This window comes from Heterodontus francisci, unplaced genomic scaffold, assembly GCF_036365525.1.
Source record: "Heterodontus francisci isolate sHetFra1 unplaced genomic scaffold, sHetFra1.hap1 HAP1_SCAFFOLD_57, whole genome shotgun sequence".
Taxonomy (NCBI): Eukaryota; Metazoa; Chordata; class Chondrichthyes; order Heterodontiformes; family Heterodontidae; genus Heterodontus; species Heterodontus francisci.
This window is the reverse complement of record NW_027142024.1, coordinates 10891095-10899939: the sequence shown is the minus strand read 5'-3', so window position 1 is coordinate 10899939 and position 8845 is coordinate 10891095.

The window sequence follows — 8845 nt, the reverse complement described above, 5'->3', positions numbered from 1 at the left end:
AACACAGACACACACTTACACCAAGTCACAAAGGCACACACTTACACCAAGTACGCAGACATACACTGACACCAAGTAACTAAGACATACACTGATACCCAGTAACACAGACACACACGGATACCAAGTAACAAAGGCAGACACTGACACACAGTAACAAAGACATACACTGACACCCAGTAACACAGACACACACGGATACCAAGTAACAAAGACATACACTGACACCCATTAACAAAAACCTACACTGACACCCAGTAACAAAGACATACACTGACACGAAGTAACAAAGATATTCACTGATACCCAGTAACACAGACACACACTTACACCAAGTAACAAAGACATACACTGACACCAAGTAACAAAGACATACACTGACAGCAAGTAACAAAGACATACACTGATACCCAGCAACACAGACACACACTTACACCATGTAACAAAGACAGACAATGACACCAAGTAACAAGGACATACACTGACACCAAGTAACAAAGACACACACTTACACCAAGTAACACAGACATACACTGACACCAAGTAACAAAGACACACACTTACACCAAGTAACACAGACATACACTGACACCAAGTATCAAAAACATACACTGATACCCAGTAACACAGACACACACTGACAACAAGTAACAATGACAGACTCTGATACACAGTAACTCATACACACACTTACACCAAGTCACAAAGACATACACTGACACCCAGTAACAAAGGCATACACTGACACCCAGTAACAAAGACACACACTGACACCAAGTAACAAAGGCACACACTGACACCAAGTAACATAGACATACACTGATACCCAGTAACACAGACACACACTTACAGCAACTGACAAGGACATACACTGACACCAAGTATCAAAGAAATTAACTGATACCCAGTAACACAGACACACACTTACACCAAGTAACAAAGACATACACTGACACACAGTAACAAAGACATACACTGACACCCAGTAACACAGACACACACGGATACCAAGTAACAAAGACATACACTGACACCCATTAACAAAAACGTACACTGACACCCAGTAACAAAGACATACACTGACACCAAGTAACAAAGACATTCACTGATACCCAGTAACACAGACACACACTTACACCAAGTAACAAATACATCCACTGACACCAAGTAACACAGACACACACTTACTCCAAGGAACAAAGACATACACTGATACTCAGTAGCACAGACACACACTTACACCAATAACAAAGACATACACTGACACCAAGTAACAAAGACATACACTTACACCAAGTAACAAAGACATACACTGACACCAAGTAACACAGACATGCACTGAAACAAGTAACAGAGACACACACTTAAACCAAGTACACAGACATACACTGACACCAAGTAACAAAGACATACACTGACACCCAGTATCACAGACACACACTTACACCAAGTAACAAAGACATGCACTGATACTCAGTTACGCAGACACACACTTACACCAAGTAACACAGACATACACTGACACCAAGTAACAAAGACATTCACTGATACCCAGTAACACAGACACACACTTACACCAAGTAACAATGACTGACACTGATACCCAGTAACACATACGAACACTTACAGCAAGTAACACAGACATACATTGACACCAAGTCACAAAGATATACACTGACACCCAGTAACAATGACATACACTGATACCCAGTAACAAAGAGACACAATGACACCAGGTAACAAAGGCACACTCTGACACCAAGTAACAAAGACATACACTGATACCCAGTAACACAAACAGACACTTACACCAAGTAACAAAGACATACACTGACACCAAGTAACAAAGACATACACTGATACCCAGTAACACAGACACACGCTTACACCAAGTAACAAAGACATACACTGATAATCAGTTACACAGACACAAACTTACACCAAGTAACAAAGGCATACACTGACACCCAGTAACAAGGACATACACTGACACCCAGTAACACAGGCACACGTGGACACCAAGTAACAAAGACATACACTGACACCCATTAACAAAAACATACACTGACACCCAGTAACACAGGCACACGCTTACACCAAGTAACAAAGACATACACTGACACCAAGTAACAAAGACATACACTGACACCAAGTAACGAAGACATACACTGATACCCAGTAACACAGACACACACTTACACCAAGTAACAAAGACATCCACTGATACTCAGTAACACAGACACACACTTACACCATGTAACAAAGACATACACTGACACCAAGTGACAAAGACATACACTTACACCAAGGAACAAAGACATACACTGACACCACGTAACAAAGACATACACTGATACCCAGTAACACAGACACACAATTACACCAAGTAACACAGACATACACTGACACCAAGCAAGAAAGACATACATGATACCCAGTAACACAGACACACACTTACACCAAGTAAAAAAGACAGACAATGACACCAAGTAACAAAGACATACAATGATAACCAGTAACAAAGACACACACTTACACCAAGTAACACAGACACACACTGACACCAAGTAACAAAGACATACACTGACACCAAGTAACAAAGACATACACTGATACCCAGTAACACAGACACACGCTTACACCATGTAACAAAGACATACACTGATACTCAGTTACACAGACACAAACTTACACCAAGTAACAAAGACATACACTGACACCAAGTAACAAAGGCATACACTGACACCCAGTAACAAGGACATACACTGACACCCAGTAACACAGGCACACGCGGACACCAAGTAACAAAGACATACACTGACACCCATTAACAAAAACATACACTGACACCCAGTAACACAGACACACGCTTACACCAAGTAACAAAGACATACACTGACACCAAGTAACAAAGACATACACTGACACCAAGTAACGAAGACATACACTGATACCCAGTAACACAGACACACACTTACACCAAGTAACAAAGACATACACTGATACTCAGTAACACAGACACACACTTGCACCATGTAACAAAGACATACACTGACACCAAGTGACAAAGACATACACTTACACCAAGGAACAAAGACATACACTGACACCACGTAACAAAGACATACACTGATACCCAGTAACACAGATACACAATTACACCAAGTAACACAGACATACACTGACACCAAGCAAGAAAGACATACATGATACCCAGTAACACAGACACACACTGACACCAAGTAAAAAAGACAGACAATGACACCAAGGAACAAAGACATACACTGATAACCAGTAACAAAGACACACACTTACACCAAGTAACACAGACACACACTGACACCCAGTAACACAGACACACACTGACAGCAAGCAACACAGACATACACTGACACCAAGTAAAAATGACATACACTGACCCCCAGTAACACAGACACATACGGACACCAGGTAACAAATACACAGACTTACACCAAGTAACACAGACACACACTGACACCCAGCAACACACACAAACACTTATACCAAGTAACACAGTCATACACTGACACCAAGTAACAAAGACATACACTGATACCCAGTAACACAGACACACTCTTACAACAAGTAACACAGACATACACTGACACCAAGTCACAAAGACACACACTGACACCCAGTAACAAAGACATATAATGACACCAAGTCGCAAAGACATACACTGATACCCAGGAACACAGACACACACTGACACCCAGTAACAAAGACATACACTGATACCAAGTCACAAAGACATACACTGATACCCAGGAACACAGACACACACTGACACCCAGTAACAAAGACATACACTGATACCAAGTCACAAAGACATACACTGATACCCAGTAACACAGACACACACTGACACCAAGTAACAAAGACACACACTTACACCAAGTAACAAAGACTTACACTGACACCAAGTAACAAAGACATACACTGACACCACGTTACAAAGACATACACTTACACCAAGTAACAAAGACAGACAATTACACCAAGTCACAAAGACATACACTTACACCAAGTATTTTGACATACACTGACACCAAGTAACAAAGACATACACTGATACCCAGTAACACAGACACACACTTACACCAGGTAACAAAGACATACACTGACAACAATTCACAAAGACACACACTGACACCAAGTATTTTGACATACACTGATACCAAGTCACAAAGACATACACTGATACCCAGTAACACAGACGCACACTTACACCAAGTAACACAGACATACACTGACACCAAGTAACAAAGACATACACTGATATCCAGTAACGAAGACATACACTGATACCCAGTAACAAAGAGACACAATGACACCAGGTAACAAAGGCACACTCTGACACCAAGTAACAAAGACTTACACTGATACCCAGTAACACAGACAGACACTTACACCAAGTAACAAAACATACACTGACACCAAGTAACAAAGACATACACTGATACCCAGTAACACAAACAGACACTTACACCAAGTAACAAAGACATACACTGACACCAAGTAACAAAGACATACACTGATACCCAGTAACACAGACACACGCTTACACCAAGTAACAAAGACATACACTGATACTCAGTTACACAGACACAAACTTACACCAAGTAACAAAGACATACACTGACACCAAGTAACAAAGGCATACACTTACACCAAGTAACAAAGACATACACTGACACCAAGTAACACAGACATACACTGACACCAAGTAACACAGACACACACTTACTCCAAGGAACAAAGACATACACTGATACTCAGTAGCACAGGCACACACTTACACCAATAACAAAGACATACACTGACACCAAGTAACAAAGACATACACTTACACCAAGTAACAAAGACATACATTGACACCAAGTAACACAGACATGCACTGAAACAAGTAACAGAGACACACACTTAAACCAAGTACACAGACATACACTGACACCAAGTAACAAAGACATACACTGACACCCAGTATCACAGACACACACTTACACCAAGTAACAAAGACATGCACTGATACTCAGTTACGCAGACACACACTTACACCAAGTAACACAGACATACACTGACACCAAGTAACAAAGACATGCACTGATACCCAGTAACACAGACACACACTTACACCAAGTAACAATGACTGACACTGATACCCAGTAACACATACGAACACTTACAGCAAGTAACACAGACATACATTGACACCAAGTCACAAAGACATACACTGACACCCAGTAACAATGACATACACTGATACCCAGTAACAAAGAGACACAATGACACCAGGTAACAAAGGCACACTCTGACACCAAGTAACAAAGACATACACTGATACCCAGTAACACAAACAGACACTTACACCAAGTAACAAAGACATACACTGACACCAAGTAACAAAGACATACACTGATACCCAGTAACACAGACACACGCTTACACCAAGTAACAAAGACATACACTGATAATCAGTTACACAGACACAAACTTACACCAAGTAACAAAGGCATACACTGACACCCAGTAACAAGGACATACACTGACACCCAGTAACACAGGCACACGTGGACACCAAGTAACAAAGACATACACTGACACCCATTAACAAAAACATACACTGACACCCAGTAACACAGGCACACGCTTACACCAAGTAACAAAGACATACACTGACACCAAGTAACAAAGACATACACTGACACCAAGTAACGAAGACATACACTGATACCCAGTAACACAGACACACACTTACACCAAGTAACAAAGACATCCACTGATACTCAGTAACACAGACACACACTTACACCATGTAACAAAGACATACACTGACACCAAGTGACAAAGACATACACTTACACCAAGGAACAAAGACATACACTGACACCACGTAACAAAGACATACACTGATACCCAGTAACACAGACACACAATTACACCAAGTAACACAGACATACACTGACACCAAGCAAGAAAGACATACATGATACCCAGTAACACAGACACACACTTACACCAAGTAAAAAAGACAGACAATGACACCAAGTAACAAAGACATACAATGATAACCAGTAACAAAGACACACACTTACACCAAGTAACACAGACACACACTGACACCAAGTAACAAAGACATACACTGACACCAAGTAACAAAGACATACACTGATACCCAGTAACACAGACACACGCTTACACCATGTACAAAGACATACACTGATACTCAGTTACACAGACACAAACTTACACCAAGTAACAAAGACATACACTGACACCAAGTAACAAAGGCATACACTGACACCCAGTAACAAGGACATACACTGACACCCAGTAACACAGGCACACGCGGACACCAAGTAACAAAGACATACACTGACACCCATTAACAAAAACATACACTGACACCCAGTAACACAGACACACGCTTACACCAAGTAACAAAGACATACACTGACACCAAGTAACAAAGACATACACTGACACCAAGTAACGAAGACATACACTGATACCCAGTAACACAGACACACACTTACACCAAGTAACAAAGACATACACTGATACTCAGTAACACAGACACACACTTACACCATGTAACAAAGACATACACTGACACCAAGTGACAAAGACATACACTTACACCAAGGAACAAAGACATACACTGACACCACGTAACAAAGACATACACTGATACCCAGTAACACAGACACACAATTACACCAAGTAACACAGACATACACTGACACCAAGCAAGAAAGACATACATGATACCCAGTAACACAGACACACACTGACACCAAGTAAAAAAGACAGACAATGACACCAAGTAACAAAGACATACACCGATAACCAGTAACAAAGACACACACTTACACCAAGTAACACAGACACACACTGACACCCAGTAACACAGACACACACTGACAGCAAGCAACACAGACATACACTGACACCAAGTAAAAATAACATACACTGACCCCCAGTAACACAGACACATACGGACACCAGGTAACAAATACACAGACTTACACCAAGTAACACAGACACACACTGACACCCAGCAACACAGACAAACACTTATACCAAGTAACACAGTCATACACTGACACCAAGTAACAAAGACATACACTGATACCCAGTAACACAGACACACTCTTACAACAAGTAACACAGACATACACTGACACCAAGTCACAAAGACACACACTGACACCCAGTAACAAAGACATATAATGACACCAAGTCGCAAAGACATACACTGATACCCAGGAACACAGACACACACTGACACCCAGTAACAAAGACATACACTGATACCAAGTCACAAAGACATACACTGATACCCAGTAACACAGACACACACTGACACCCAGTAACAAAGACATATACAGATACCAAGTCACAAAGACATACACTGATACCCAGTAACACAGACACACACTGACACCCAGTAACAAAGACATACACTGATACCAAGTCACAAAGACAAACACTGATACCCAGTAACACAGACACACACTGACACCAAGTAACAAAGACTTACACTGACACCAAGTAACAAAGACATACACTGACACCAAGTTACAAAGACATACACTTACACCAAGTAACAAAGACAGACAATTACACCAAGTCACAAAGACATACACTTACACCAAGTATTTTGACATACACTGACACCAAGTAACAAAGACATACACTGATACCCAGTAACACAGACACACACTTACACCAGGTAACAAAGACATACACTGACAACAATTCACAAAGACACACACTGACACCAAGTATTTTGACATACACTGATACCAAGTCACAAAGACATACACTGATACCCAGTAACACAGACGCACACTTACACCAAGTAACACAGACATACACTGACACCAAGTAACAAAGACATACACTGATATCCAGTAACGAAGACATACACTGATACCCAGTAACAAAGAGACACAATGACACCAGGTAACAAAGGCACACTCTGACACCAAGTAACAAAGACTTACACTGATACCCAGTAACACAGACAGACACTTACACCAAGTAACAAAGACATACACTGACACCAAGTAACAAAGACATACACTGATACCCAGTAACACAAACAGACACTTACACCAAGTAACAAAGACATACACTGACACCAAGTAACAAAGACATACACTGATACCCAGTAACACAGACACACGCTTACACCAAGTAACAAAGACATACACTGATACTCAGTTACACAGACACAAACTTACACCAAATAACAAAGACATACACTGACACCAAGTAACAAAGGCATACACTGACACCAAGTAACAAAGGCATACACTGACACCCAGTAACAAGGACATACACTGACACCCAGTAACACAGGCACACGTGGACACCAAGTAACAAAGACATACACTGACACCCATTAACAAAAACATACACTGACACCCAGTAACACAGACACACGCTTACACCAAGTAACAAAGACATACACTGACACCAAGTAACAAAGACATACACTGACACCAAGTAACGAAGACATACACTGATACCCAGTAACACAGACACACACTTACACCAAGTAACAAAGACATACACTGATACTCAGTAACACAGACACACACTTACACCATGTAACAAAGACATACACTGACACCAAGTGACAAAGACATACACTTACACCAAGGAACAAAGACATACACTGACACCACGTAACAAAGACATACACTGATACCCAGTAACACAGACACACAATTACACCAAGTAACACAGACATACACTGACACCAAGCAAGAAAGACATACATGATACCCAGTAACACAGACACACACTTACACCA